The sequence below is a fragment of the Triturus cristatus genome, chromosome 5_2, assembly GCF_964204655.1.
Source record: "Triturus cristatus chromosome 5_2, aTriCri1.1, whole genome shotgun sequence".
Taxonomy (NCBI): domain Eukaryota; kingdom Metazoa; phylum Chordata; class Amphibia; order Caudata; family Salamandridae; genus Triturus; species Triturus cristatus.
Window position 1 is genome coordinate 861,829,186 of NC_140588.1, and position 15,579 is coordinate 861,844,764.

Consider the following 15,579-nt stretch of genomic DNA (forward strand, 5'->3'; position numbering starts at 1 on the left):
TGCTCACCATGCCACTCACGTCAATCTAACTTGGCTGATGAGAGGGGAAATTGGTCCCAGGATGCTTGTTTTCAGTCCAGGGAGAACCTGTCCTGGCAGTTCGGGCTGGACTGTTCCCATGGGTAGCAAGGTCAAGACTAATTTGCAAATGGCTGGGTCTAGACTGGTATGGCATGGTGTGCAAAGAATTGATGGATTTTGGCCCAGATCTTTGTGCTGGGGTGAATGTTTGACATTGTTCAGCATTCTGCCTATCAATTGTTCTTTTTGCAATTGTCCCCCTAAGTGGGAAGGATATGGCCAGACGTGGGTCCCATGCTCCCCATACCACTGGAGTCAAGCTAACTTGGCTAATGAGGGGGTGATACCCAGATACCAGTCCCAGGATGCTTGTTTCAACTTCAGGGAGTACCTGGCCCGGCAGTTCGGGCAGGACTGTTCCCATGGAGAGCAGAGTCAAGACGGATTTGCATATGGCTCGGTCTTAACTGGAATGGCTTGTTGCACATAAAAAGATGGATTTATGCCCAGCTCTCCATACTGGGAGAAAATGTTTGACATTGTTCAGCATTTTATCCATCAATTGTTCTTTTTGCATTTGTCACCGTAAGTGGGTAGGATATGCCCAGACGTGGGCCCAGTGCTCACTATGCCACTGGAGTCAAGCTAGTTTGGCTGATGGGAGGCGATACCCTGAAACCGGTTCCAGGATTCTTTTTTCCAGTCCAGTGAGGACTTGGCCTGGACTATTCCCCCAGGGAGCAGGGTCAAGACTGAATTGCATATGATGGGTCTAAACTGGAATGGCATGGTGTGCAAAAATATGATTGATTTTGGCCCAGATCTCTGTAATGGGGGTGAATGTTTGACATTGTTCAGCATTCCATCTATCAATTGTTCTTTGTAAATTTATTGATACCCACTGTTCCCTTGATCCTTCTCAGAATGGGTTTCAGGTTGGTCATAGCACCAATTGTCAGGAATCAGGCACAGCGGCGCCTACCTCGCTGATCCCCGTGGCAAAGACTACATTTCCCATGAGGCCAATGCGGAAGTGTGGATAAAGGCGCTTGGATGACGGGAGCCGGCGCGCGTAATTCTGTAACTTGCTTCCGTTGTGAACCGGCGAGGACGCCAGCGTTGTCTACGGAGGAGTTTGGCTGTGAGGAGCACCGGCGAGGACTTCAAAGGCTGGATTAGCTGCGAATCGTGAGTACCGCAATAGAGCAGGTTAGCTCTCGCGGTTTCGGGACTTGGTTTACTTTGGAAACCCCTGGTAACGGAATCCGAAGGGCGGGTCCGGTTCTACGCCTGGGGTATTAGGAAGCAGAGACTTCTTTTTCGTTGTGGTTTTTTTCCTTGGAGTTGGGACGCGCAGCGGAGCGGGGCGGTGAGTTCTCCTGCTCGCTACCGTGTGTGCTTTAGTTCGTGACATTTGTTCTATCAGGGTTTGGATGCCTTTGGGATACAAGGAGCTCTGAACGAACCCCTACGAACACCTGTGCACTGTGAATAGCGGGTACTAAACCTGTATTGAATATTAGAACCCCAGGAGGGGACTTCATGGATGCTACACCTTTCTTTTGTTTTTCCTGAGTTTACAAGGAACATGCATTTCCCCCAAGCAAGGCAGAGGAGGTTTTTGTCTGTGGTACGTGTGATGTAAATAGTGCTGGTGCAGAGTGTCTGAAGGTGGGGAAGAGAACGCCCTTAATGCTTATGCTATTGTGTTACAGAACGGTATAAAGGCTCCTGAAGGCTTCAGGGGGGAGTTTTCTTCTTTCATCATTTCAGGTATCACGAATAGCCTTTAGAGAGAATTCATGAGAGTAGAAGTGTACGTACTTGTCTAATGCCTTTGTTTCTTTGTTGTTTTGTTGTTGCAGGCCCTAACTCCCTTGCTGTTCCTTCCCTTACCCTTCCCTCGCCTGATCCCTCGAACACCCTGTTTATTGCTCCAGGGTGTTGGTGATATCAGGAGGTGGAGCCTTTTTTCTACCGCCGCTGGATTCCGTGGAGCGTACTCTGACAGAATTACGCGCCCACGAATTTAGCTCTGCCCAATCCAGGGGTGGTAAAAAAATGGCGACCATGGACCAGGTCCTTCAGGCGTTGTTGTCGGTACAACAGGAATTGGCTGCCTCCAAGGCAGAGACTGCTGCCTTAAGAGATAAGGTAGAGAGGTTGTCTCGGAACCCGTTTGACGCTTCTCCATCAGCATCTCAGATACAGGTCACGGTACCTCTGCCTATCCCTTTGGCTAGTCCGGAGAAATACGCAGGAGACCCGATGAAGGTACAGGTGTTTCTGACACAGAAAATGCTGCATTTCTCTTGTAAGCCAGCCTCGTTCCCTACACACCACTCATGAGTAGCTTTTGCTATATCCTACCTCGTAGGGGATGCGGCCAACTGGGCCGTACCATTGGTTAGGAACAACGACGCAGTCCTGTCCGATTGGGATGCCTTTAGAGATGAGTTCGAAAAGGTTTTTGACCGAAGGGCCACCACGTTTAGTGCAGATAAGGAGCTTCTTGAACTGAAACAAGGGAAGAATGAGTTGGTCACGTATCTCACTACTTTTAACAGGCTCATAGCTGAGACGGCGTGGCCGGAGGAGAAAAGGATGTCCTTGTTCTATCAGGGCTTAAGGGACGAGTTAAAGGACGTGTTGGCCCAGATAGATCCCCAGCCTACTACGTGCAAAGAAATGATCAGTCTAACGTTACGTTTGGACGGCGGCATGGCCGATAGAGGGGGTGATAGAAGGCGGTGGGACAAAGGGCTCAGTCGCCCGGAGAGGAACTTTCGACGACAGGTGGACACTCAGGTAATGGTGTCAGAACCGATGGAGATAGGGGCGGTTAGAACACCGTTGACAAGAGAAGAAAGAGAAAATCGACGAGTGCATGGGTTATGCATGTATTGCGGAAAAGGGGGTCATTACGTAAGGGAATGCCCTTCTAAACCAAAACAGGCAGGGGTCTGGCCCCGGAATAAGAGTACGACTGTGTCCTCGACGCTACCCATCGGACCGGCGGAGGAACAGGCTGCCGGAAAGGGTTGGAAGATACCTTCTCTGGCCACCACTAGTGTTAGATAGATTGAGTCTCACATAGTGCTGCACATGATGTTGGAAAGCCGGCAACAAAGCCACCCAGTGAAGGTGATGATAGACTCCGGGGCCACCGGAAACTTTATCCATGACGGCCTGGTAAAGAAACTTCAACTCCGAAGAGTAGTGAAGGAAATGCCAGAGGAAGTATTGGCGGTGGATGGAAAACCGTTGAATTCAGGTTTAATCATAGAGAAAACGGAACAGGTCTGTTTGGCTCTCAGAGTCCAACAGGAGAAGCATCTGGATGAGTTGTCTTTGAACATGATTGAGGCACCTCAATACAAAGTCATTCTGGGGATGCCATGGTTGCGATACCACAATCCTACCATTGACTGGAGAAACAAGACCATTCGGTTTCAGTCAGAGGAATGCACAAGTCATCTAGTACCTTTCGATCTCTCAGCTGCTAAGGAGTTAACACATCCACATGTAGTTGCTACAGCAGCGGAGAAAGAAACGCAGTTACCTAGGGAATATGCCTCCTTTAGTGATGTGTTTAGCGAGAGTAATGCAGAACAATTGCCTCCACACAGAGAATACGACTGCCGCATTGATCTAGTGGAGGGAGCTACAATTCCAGCCTGCAGAGTGTATGCGTTATCTGTGCCGGAAACAAAGTACTTAAGAGAATATTTGGATCATTACGTACAGATAGGTTTTATTCGACCTTCTAGATCCCCGGTGGCTTCTCCGCTATTTTTCATAGCTAAGGCCAATGGCGATCTCAGGGCATGTGTGGACTATAGACAACTAAACAAAAACACAGTAAGGAATAGATACCCATTGCCCCTCATACCGGATTTGCTTGATCAAGTAAGGGAGGCATCTATTTATACTCGACTAGACCTAAGAGGAGCGTACCATTTGGTACGCGTCAGAGAAGGGGATGAATGGAAGACGGCGTTTAAGACCAGATTCGGGTTGTTTGAATATACTGTTATGCCGTTTGGCCTTTGCAACGCCCCGGCGGCATTCCAGTATTTTCTAAACGATGTATTAAAGGACTATGTGGATCTGTTTGTTGTCGTGTATATAGATGACATCCTCATCTATTCAAAAGAGGTCAAGGATCACGTTAGTCATGTATGTCGAGTGTTGCTGCGACTGCGGGAGCACGGGCTTTTCTGTAAGTTGAGCAAATGCGAGTTTGGGGTAGACAATGTAGAATTCCTGGGGGTGATGCTATGTCCAGAAGGCCTGCACATGGCCCAGAGGAAGGTTCAGGCCGTACAGGAATGGCCCGCTCGGAAGAATGTCAGAGATGTGCAATGCTTCCTGGGCTTCGCTAATTACTATAGGAGATTTATCCTTCAATTCTCCAAACTCGCTGCTCCCATTACACGTCTTCTAAGAAAGGACACTTCTTTCCAGTGGTCACAGGAAGCAGAAGAGGCTTTCCGCTCGCTGAAACAAGCATTTACATCGGCCCCGGTGCTAGCGCATCCCCGACCAGAACATCCATTTATCGTGGAAGCGGATGCTTCCGAGGAAGCCATAGGTGCGGTTCTGTCACAACGGAATCAACACACCGGACAACTGCACCCTGTGGCCTATCTGTCAAAGAAACTCAACTCGGCAGAAAAGAACTACACCATTGCCGAAAAGGAACTGTTAGCTATAAAAAAGGCATTTCAGGAGTGGAGACATTACCTGAGGGGGGCCAGTCACCCCACCACGGTGTATTCGGACCATCGGAACCTCCAATTTATGAAAACAGCTCGACATCTCTCTCAGCGCCAAATGAGATGGATGCTTTTTTTTGCAGGCTTTGATTTTACAATCACGTTCCGTCCTGGAGTGGAGAACCGCAAGGCTGATTCTCTGTCTTGGCAGGACTCGATAAGTGACACCGCACAACGCTCAACTCCAGACTCCATCATAGATCCGTCCAAGGTGCTATGTGCGGTTACTATAAATCAATTCTTGGAATGCGTGAGAAGACACGCTACCAAGGACGCTTGGCAGGAGTGGGCTCATAAGGAGGAAGGGCGTACAGTGCGTGATGGGTTGCCTTTTCAGGGAAACAAGCTCTATCTTCCCACCAAGGAACTCCGTCTGAAGGCTTTTACCTGGTGCCATGAGTCTCTCTTGGCAGGACATCCAGGAATCCAGAAAACATTACAGTTGACTCAACGCCGCTTCTGGTGGAAGAACTGGAACAAAGATGTGACCTCTTGGGTTAGCAAGTGTGAGGAATGTGCCCGAGCCAAGACGGAAAACACTAGGAAGAGAGGGAAGCTCATACCATTGCCGACCCCCAGGCTACCGTGGCGAAACATCAGTCTTGATTTCATCACAGGACTGCCCCCTGAGAAGGGGTATTCCGCCATTATGGTGGTAGTGGACGGACTCACAAAAATGGGGCATTTCGTTCCTTGTGGAAATCTACCCACAGCTGGTCAGACGGCTCAGTTACTACTGAGCAACGTTATCCGAGCACACGGAATCCCGGAAGTGATTGTATCCGACAGAGGACCCCAGTTCATAGCCCGGTTCTGGAGAATGTGGTGCAAGGCGCTGCATATTGAATCTGCCTTATCAACGAGCTTCCACCCACAGACCGATGGCCAGACAGAACGCCTGAACCAAACCTAAAGAAATACCTCAGGTGTTATGCGAAAGAGGCACAGGAATCCTGGGTTGATCTCTTGTGGATGGCCGAACTGGCATACAACAACGCCCAACATAGTTCTATAGGAGATTCCCCTTTCCACGCCAACTTTGGATACGATGCCCGAATCCTGCCGATCACGATTCCAGAAGAAATAGCAAGCCAGCCATCGGTGGTGACTCAGATAAAGAACCTACATAAGGTACAACGCAAGATAAAGACCCATTTACAGCGAGCCAAACTGACATATAAAAGGTGGGAAGACAGGCATAGGAGCGAAGGGCCACACTATCAGGTGGGGGATCGGGTATGGATATCCACCAAGAACATCCGGTTCAAATTAAGGAGTATCTTCCATCCGCGATTCATCGGCCCCTATGCAGTTGTAAAACAAATAAATCCGGTGACCTACAAACTAAAGTTGCCCGGTTCGTTACGGATCCACCCGGTGTTCCATTGTCAGCTTCTGAAACCGGCCGTTGGTGCACGCAGAAGGGCCCCCCCGCCGGTGTTGCGTGATGGGGGATGGGAATACGAAGTGAAAAGCATCAAGGATTCCAAGTGGAGAAGAGGGGCGTTGTGGTATTTGGTGGCATGGAAGGGGTACACAGCTGAGGATGACTCATGGGAACCCCAACACAACGTACATGCCCCTGCTGCGGTACGGTCATTCCATCGGCGTTTTCCGGGGAAACCCGGACCTGGAAGGCGCTAGGAGGAGGGATCTACTGTCAGGAATCAGGCACAGCGGCGCCTACCTCGCTGATCCCCGTGGCAAAGACTACATTTCCCATGAGGCCAATGCGGAAGTGTGGATAAAGGCGCTTAGATGACGGGAGCCGGCGCGCGTAATTCTGTAACTTGCTTCCGTTGTGAACCGGCGAGGACGCCAGCGTTGTCTACGGAGGAGTTTGTCTGTGAGGAGCACCGGCGAGGACTTCAAAGGCCAGATTAGCTGCGAATCGTGAGTACCGCAATAGAGCAGGTTAGCTCTCACGGTTTCGGGACTTGGTTTACTCTGGAAACCCCTGGTAACGGAATCCGAAGGGCGGTTCCGGTTCTACGCCTGGGGTATTAGGAAGCAGAGACTTCTTTTTCGTTGTGGTTTTTTCCTTGGAGTTGGGACGCACAGCGGAGCGGGGCGGTGAGTGACATTTGTTCTATCAGGGTTTGGATGCCTTTGGGATACAAGGAGCTCTGAACGAACCCCTACGAACACCTGTGCACTGTGAATAGCGGGTACTAAACCTGTATTGAATATTAGAACCCCAGGAGGGGACTTCATGGATGCTACACCTTTCTTTTGTTTTTCCTGAGTTTACAAGGAACATGCATTTCCCCCAAGCAAGGCAGTGGAGGTTTTTGTCTGTGGTACGTGTGATGTAAATAGTGCTGGTGCAGAGTGTCTGAAGGTGGGGAAGAGAACGCCCTTAATGCTTGTGCTATTGTGTTACAGAACGGTATAAAGGCTCCTGAAGACTTCAGGGGGGAGTTTTCTTCTTTCATCATTTCAGGTATCACGAATAGCCTTTAGAGAGAATTCATGAGAGTAGAAGTGTACGTACTTGTCTAATGCCTTTGTTTCTTTGTTGTTTTGTTGTTGCAGGTCCTAACTTCCTTGCTGTTCCTTCCCTTACCCTTCCCTCGCCTGATCCCTCGAACACCCTGTTTATTGCTCCAGGGTGTTGGTGATATCAGGAGGTGGAGCCTTTTTTCTACAGCCGCTGGATTCCGTGGAGCGTACTCTGACACCAATGGCTCTCATTTTTGCAGAGCTGCATCAATTAGTCATCTTCGCCTCAGTCACCTCAAGGCTTGATCATTGTAATTCACTGAAACTCAACATTAACAGTTCTTCCCGGATAAACTTCAGGTTGTACAGAAAGCGGGTGCCCTCCTTCTCTTAAACATCGCCAAGAAGCTCTCGCTTAGAGACAGAACCTGCTCTCTTCATTGACTTCCAGTTAGGAAGTGCATCTCCTTCAAGGCTCTGTGTACGTTTTTTTGGGCATTGTATAAGAAGAGCCCCAGCCAACGGAATGCACTATGTAATTGGTACATACCTAGAATGTCTCTTAAATCTGCTCACCATAAAAATGTTAGAATTTCCAATCAATCAATCAATCAAGAAATTTATAAAGCGTGCTACTCACCCAGAGGGTCTCAAGGCGCTTGGGGGGTGGGGGTCTGCTACTGCTCGAACAACCAGTTCTAGAGTTGTTTCCTGAAGGAGAGGTGGTCTTGGTTCTGGCGGAGGTGGATGGGGAGGTGGATGGGGAGGGAGTTCCAAGTCTTGGCTGCCAGGTAGGAGAAGGATCTTCCTCCCATGGTGGTTCTTCGGATGCGTGGAACGGCGGCGAGGGCGTGGCTGGTCGATCGAAGCTGGCGGGTGGGAGTGTAGAAGGTCAGGCGGTTGTTGAGGTACCTGGGGCCCAGGTCGTGGAGAGCCTTGTGTGCGTGGGTGAGGAGTCGGAACGTGATTCTCTTGTTGATGGGAAGCCAGTGCAGGTCTCTCAGGTGTCCGGAGATGTGGCTGTGACGGGGGATGTCCAGGATGAGTCGTGCGGAGGCGTTCTGGATGCGTTGGAGTCTCTTCTGTAGTTTGGCTGTGGTTCCGGTGTAGAGGGTGTTTCCGTAGTCCAGTCGGCTGGTGACGAGTGCCTGGATGACCGTCTTCCTGGTTTCGGTGGGGATCCATCGGAAGATCTTACGGAGCATGCGTAGGATGTTGAAGCATGAAGATGAGACGGCGTTGACTTGTCTGGTCATCGAGAGGGAGGAGTCCAGGATGAAGCCCAGGTTGCGTGCGTGATCTGATGGTTTGGGTGCGCTGCCCAGGGCAGGGGGCCACCAGGAGTCGTCCCAGGCGGAGGAAGATGGTCCCAGGATGAGGACTTCCATCTTGTCTGAGTTCAGTTTCAGGCGGCTGTTCTGCATCCCCTCGGCTACGTCTTTTATCCCTTTGTGTAGGTTAGTTCTGGCGGTGGCTGGGTCGTTGGTGAGGGAGAGGATCAGCTGAGTGTTGTCGGCGTAGGAGATGATGTTGAGGTTGTGTTGGCGTGCGATGGCCGCGAGGGGGCACATGTAGATGTTGAAGAGGGTGGGGCTGAGTGAAGATCCTTGTGGTATGCCGCAGATGACTTCGGTGGCCTCGGATCTGAACGGGGGGAGGCGAACTCTCTGGGTTCTTCCGGCGAGGAACGAGATGATCCACTCCAGAGCCTTCTCTTGGATTCCGACATTGCTGAGGCGTTGTACTAGGGTGCGGTGGCAGACAGTGTCGAACACTGCGGAGAGATCCAGGAGGATGAGGGCCGCTGTTTCCCCGTTGTCAAGCAGGGCTCGGATGTCGTCAGTGGCTGCGATGAGGGCGATCTCGGTGCTGTGATTGGCACGGAAGCCGGACTGCGAGGGGTCGAGGGATCTGTTCGTCTCGAGGAAGGCGGCAAGCTGTCGGTTGACGGTCTTCTCGATGACTTTGGCAGGAAAAGGGAGGAGCGAGATGGGGCGGTAGTTCTTGAGGTCGGTGGGGTCTGCTGAAGGTTTCTTCAGGAGGGCGCTGAGTTCTGCGTGCTTCCAGCTCTCCGGGAAGGTGGCAGTGTTGAAGGAGCAGTTGATGATGTCTCGGAGTTGGGGTGCGATGACGGAGGCGGCCTTGTTGAAGACGTGGTGGGGGCATGGGTCCGTTGGTGATCCGGAGTGGATGGTGTTCATTGTGTGGATGGTGTCTTCGGTGCTGACCGGGTTCCAGGCGCGGAGGGTGGTGGTGGGGTGTGTCGGTTCGGTGGTTGGGTGCGTGGGCTGTGTGCCGAAGCTGTTGTGTATGTCGGCGATTTTGCTGTGGAAGAACGAGGCGAGTGAGTCGCAGAGTTCTTGCGAGGGGGTGATGGCGTTGGTTTTGGTGCTGGGGTTGGAGAGCTATTTGACGATGCTGAAGAGTTCCTTGCTGTTGTATGAGTTGTTGTCTAGTCGTTCCTTGAATGCTGTCTTCTTGGTGGTGTGGATCAGCTGGTGGTGTTTGCGGGTGGCGTGCTTGAGGGCCGCCATGTTGTCTGTAGTCGGGTCTTTGCGCCAGGCTTTCTCGAGGGTGCGGCAGTTCTTCTTGGAGTTCTTGAGATCGTCGTTGAACCAGGAAGCCTTCTTGCTGCCGGGCCTGCTGGGATGGTTTTTCAGGGGTGCGAGGTCGTCAGCGCAGTTGGTGATCCACTGTGTGAGGTTGTTGGCTGCTTGATTGGGGTCCGTTGAGCTGGCGGGAGGATTCTGGTTCAGGGATGTGGAGAGCTGGTCAGAGGTGATCTTGTTCCAGCTCCTATGGGGGACCGGCTGCGGGTGATGGTGAGTCGTGGTCCTTCTGAAGCTGAAGTGGACGCAGCTGTGGTCTGTCCAGTGGAGTCCGGTGGAGTGGCTGAAGGCGATGTCCTTGCTGGAGGAGAAGACGGGGGCAAGCGTGTGTCCGGCGTGGTGGGTTTGAAGTGTTCACCAGCTGCTTGAGTCCCAGGTTGGCGAGGTTGTCCAGCAGGGTGGTGGTGTTGCTGTCCTTGTTGTTCTCCAGGTGGAAGTTGAGGTCCCCTAGGAGGATGTAGTCAGCGGAGGAGAGGGCGTGTGGGCTGATGAAGTCTGCGATGTCTTCGCTGAATTGTGTGCGAGGTCCCGGGGGTCTGTAGATGAGGGTGCCTCTGAGTGTGGTCTTGGGGTCGGTGTGTATCTGGAAGTGAAGATGTTCGGCAGCTGTGAGGGTGTCATCGGAGTTGGTCGTGATGCGGATGGTGTTCTTGTGGACGATGGCAATGCCTCCTCCAGTCTGGTTGACGCGGTCCCTCCCGGTGATCTTGTATCCGTCCGGAATGGCGATGGCGATGTCGGGCGCTTAGGAGGCGTTCATCCAAGTTTCCGTGAGGAAGGCGACGTCTGGAGATGTGGTGTCGAGCAGGTTCCATAGTTCCACGGCGTGTCTGTGGATGGAGCGGGTGTTGAGCAGGATGCACTTCAGGTGGTTGCTGCTGGCGCTCGGCTTGGCGGGTGTGGTGCAGGCCCGGATGCAGGAGAAGTTGCAGGATTGGCAGCTGAAGGGTCCGTGGGAGCGTCTCGGGGTGGCTCGGTAGCATCCGTGGATCCGGCCGGTGTTGAGTGCGTTGAGGGTGGCGGCGTCGTAAGTCCGGCAGGTGGGCTGGCATCTGCGGGGACCAGGGTTTCTGGCGCTGGGCGCGGTCCAGGCGCAGACGGGCGCAGACGGGCGCAGACGGGCGCAGACGGGCTTGCCTTTGGCGTGCCTTCGGCGCACAATCGGCGCGCCCGCTGCGCGTGCGTGGGGGCGACATAAGAAGGTAGCCGGGAGGGAGGGTCAGCTGGGTGGCGGGAGCGGGCGGCCAATGGCCTGGCGGGGGCGGGGCCGCAGGGAGGCAGCGGCGGAAAAGTCGGGTGCGGGCGGGCGGGTCAGCAGCGGCTGGGTCGCCCTAGGTGAAGCGAGCACAGGAACTTCAGGCAGGCAGCAGGAGGAGCGTGGGGGCGACCAGGCCTGGGCAAGGCTCAGTGGTCGGGGAGGGCACTCCTTTTCAGTTGCCGCTTTTAAGCTATGGAACAACCTGCCCACTCATATTACTGAAGAAGACTTCCTTGTGTCCTTCAAAAACATTTGAAAACCAGGCTTCCTGTTTTTGTGGTTGGCTTTACTCTGTTCATTATTCTGTCTCTCAAAAGTGCTTTGGTACTTAAGGGCTTTAGCGTGCTTTTAACAATTCTATCATGTTGTTTCATATCATTTTGCATCTTTCAATGAGATGTTGCACAAAAATGATATCTGTTATCCTAAACATTTGAAACATTTCTGCTAAGGTTGCACTAGTGTTCTGTCAACAAAGTGTGATGTAATCCAGATGCACAACATTTAGACCGAATGTGACTTATTACTACTACATATTCTTAGTGTACTGATTGATGTTGCATTCAGATATGATACTACACTTCTGTTGACCTTGCACTAAGTGGGATTTAGTATATGAATGTGAGTTGTGTGATCTTCCACCCGCTGCCAATTTATCACCAAGTGTAATTTTGAACCTAAGTCTGATGTTGTACCTGTATTTTATTTCAGATCAGATCATGTTGGCAAAACACCCAAAACATACAGGGGATTTGGGTCAGCCCCCTTCTGCAATTGATTGCAGAAAGTGGGAATAGGCGGTGCTAGTATTTCAATCTCACCATTAGCTATTAATCATTAAGGGCCATATGTAGGTAGCTAAATACCGGTCGGTAACGGCCGAAAATCGGTAATTTCCCCGTTACCGACCGGTATTTAGCCCTTTCTAATGTAGGAGGCAGGTTTTAAGGATTCGGTAATTTACCGATTCCTTATTTTAAGGAATCGGTAAAATACCGAACCCTTAAAAGCTATGTAGGAGGCACTCAAGTGAGTGCATTTTTGCATTCAGGATTCGTTATTTACAACCAAATACAAGTTAGTGGTAAATACCGAATACCTTTAAAAAAGCAATAATTTGCTTTTTTCAAGGTGCCATGTGGCAGACATACATGCCCTTAGGGCATGTATGTGCGCCACATGTGCACACATGCACGATTCAGGGGTGCAACAGGGTGTCAATGTGACACCCTGCCACCCTTGAATATGCTCCCCCTATTACCGATTCGGTATTTACCGAATCGGTAATAGTGAATGGCTTCCCATTTATTCCTATGGGCCTCCAGGCCCATAGGAGTGAATGGGAAGGTGATTCCTTATTACCGAATCGGTATTACCGATTCGGTCATAACGAATATTACCGATTCGGTATTTTTTACCGAATTTTTAGCTACATATGAAATACCGATTCCTAAATACGGAATCGGTAAAATTCGGTATTTAGGAATCGGTATTTCATATTTACCTACATCGGGTCCTAGGTGTTTTAATCTGCCTGCATTATTAAGCGAACTGCCCAGGCATTGCAATGAAGACACATTTTTACAAACATGATTAAAAACAGAGAACAATAAATTGATAAATAATTCAAATAAAACAATAATTTACACAGTGAATAACTAACATATATTAAATAATGAAAACAATACATTACCACTATAGTAAAGTAAACAACAATATTCTTAAAATTTAAATTACTTACTTTAGGTATTCTGCTTGCATTATTTTAGTATTGATGATTTTTTGACATGATATTCTTGTCACATGATATATTTTATCCAACATTTGAGTAATTCACCACTCTTACACATCACGTGTGTATGTATGTACACATTTATGTGGTATTTCTATAGAGCGAACCTAATCAAAAAGCAGAGGAGTACTGTACAGTGACAAAGACAAGACATTAGGGAGCATATTTACAATATTTTGGCAAGGGTCAGTGACACAAGCATTCTAGCTGTGTTAGCCAGCGTAAAACAAAAAAGTGCAGGACTGCGCCACATCTACAAGATACAGCGAATTCCTGTACTTTCTACCAGCACCAGCGCACAAACTGCAGCCGAGCACCAACGCAGGTACCCTTGCACCATGGTGCAAGGGTGTTTGTGTTGTTGGCAGGATTGTTTTTGTCCTGCACAAAAACAATCAAAGGAGGTGTTTTATGCATGCTGAAGAATGCAGCATGCATAAAACACGCTTTTATGAGACAGAACGCAGCACACGTGGAAAGAGGAAAAAATGAGGAGGAATGTAAAAATTTCTCCTTGTTACGCCTGCTTTGAGAAGGCATTAGTTTTGGCGCTGCCCCAGATTTATGCTGTGTTTTGAATCTGGAGCACTGTGAAAAACCATTGGTGTTTTGTGGGAACACCCAAATCAACACCCATGAAATGCCCCTTCCATGCAGATTTGGGCATTGCCTTACTCCATATTTAAAAGTCCATGAATACCCATGCAGGGCAACTTTGCATGGCCTTGTTAATATGGGCTGGCACACTGCGCCTCTGGAGCATCACAAAAGTGATGCTCTGGCAGTGTAAAAGTGTCCGCAGGGCATTTAAAATAGGCCCCTAGCTTAGCTAAAGATAGGAGAGGTTCATATATTTTGTTGTACTGCTCCTTAAAGAGGTGTCTCTTTAGATCTTTCCTATATTGTAGCAGAGTTGAGGTGGTCCTAGTAGATATGGAGATGATGTTCCAGATCCTGGGTGCATATATGCAAAATCTCTACTTCTTTGCTTTTCTTTTTTACACTCCTTAGTCTGCAGTCTGATGGTTTGTGTCCTGGCTGTAGATGTACTGAGATCCACCAGAGTTGGTGAGCACGTCTAATGGTGCTGGTCATGATGGATTTGTAAATGATGTAGCTGCTTTTGAAGATAGTGCAAGCCAGCAAGGAGAGCCAATGGCGTTCCATCTGGATGGGGGATATGTGATATTCCTTTAGGTCCTGGATGAGACACTCCACGGTGTGTAGGATGCCCCTAAGGTGTACCAGTGTGGAGTCTGGTTGGCCATGAAGCAGGAGTGAGAATAGAAAGGCAGGAAGAATTAGAAGAGAGAGCAGGTACCCGGTCATCTTTGTTTTTTTGGCAAAGGTTTAGCTGAGGGTTAGATTGTTGTCATTTGGTGAAGGTTGAGGTTAAAAACGGTCAATGTTCATGACATTGAGCCATGTTGGTACTGTTTCCCTATGATGTTCTTTGGCAAATAACAGGAATTTTGTCTTGTTTGGGTTTAAGCTTATGTTTGTGCTGGGCATTTAGATCTGGGTGATATGCAAGCAGTGTTTGAGGCATTGAATGTCTGAAACAGGTGAGATATTTTGAATCTTGATGCTGTTATCTGGAGGTTTTTTTGGCATTTTTCTGGCTTTCAAATAGTATTACTCCTCTCCATTATGTATCCTAGGGAGACCACTGTTCGGTCTCCTTTCTATGCATATGGGCATCTATTTCTACACCGCTCCTCTGGTAATGGCATTTAGACAGCTCTCCAGATTGAACTGATCTTTACCCTTCCTAAGGGATGTTTCAGCCATTTTTTCACTATGATTATAATTCTTAGACCCACTGAGCAGCGTGCCAGTCTTAGAGGATTGCGTGTAATTGCCTGCTTTATCAGATTTCTTGGCATTTTTCTTCACTCTGTCAGTTGCTTTGCTTTTCACTTAGACACGCGCTCGTGACTGTGAGAAGTTGGCCTGATATGTAGTGCTCACTATTCTAGTGATCACTATGTATCATTCCAAACGACCCTTATTGATGATTGGTTGTAAGTCAACCTTATAGACCAGCTATCCTAGTAGCGTGGATACGAGCAGTCTTTAGGCTAAACTCTAGAGGGCGTGTTAAGCCAGATGTTTACCATCACATATACCCCTTGAACACCCAGTGAAAGGACACCACACAAGCTGTTATGAAAATAAAGGATATTTATTTATAACAAGACTACCCTGGCTCTTTATGAGTCAGGGAGCTAAGCACACTACAAAACTCTTATGAAAATACTTCTGGTTGCACAATTTACACAAATGCCCGAAGGGCACAAAACCATTCCACTGTAAGTGGAATGGGAGAGGTTAGAAAGTTTAAAGTGACTGATTCCGGAGGAATCCGATCAGTGGGACTAAACGAAAAAGGAACTGGACACTTGTAGAGTGAACCTACGGTGGAGCACCGAGATGCTCGAGTTACCTAGCCCAGAGGCTGCGACTGCGTGGGGTTCAGCAAGATGTCGGGAGTCCTCGTTGTAGTCTCAGGAGCCTGAAAGAAGAAGTTGCTGGCAGGCGACCAGTGTCGATGTTCAGAGAGATCCAAGCCTGGATTGGTGATGAAGGAAACCTGAAAGCAGAGGGGACTCAGTTCTCAACCGCTAGCCAGCGATCATGTGGGTACCAGGAAGGTACCGGCTGAAGTCACCTCGACCA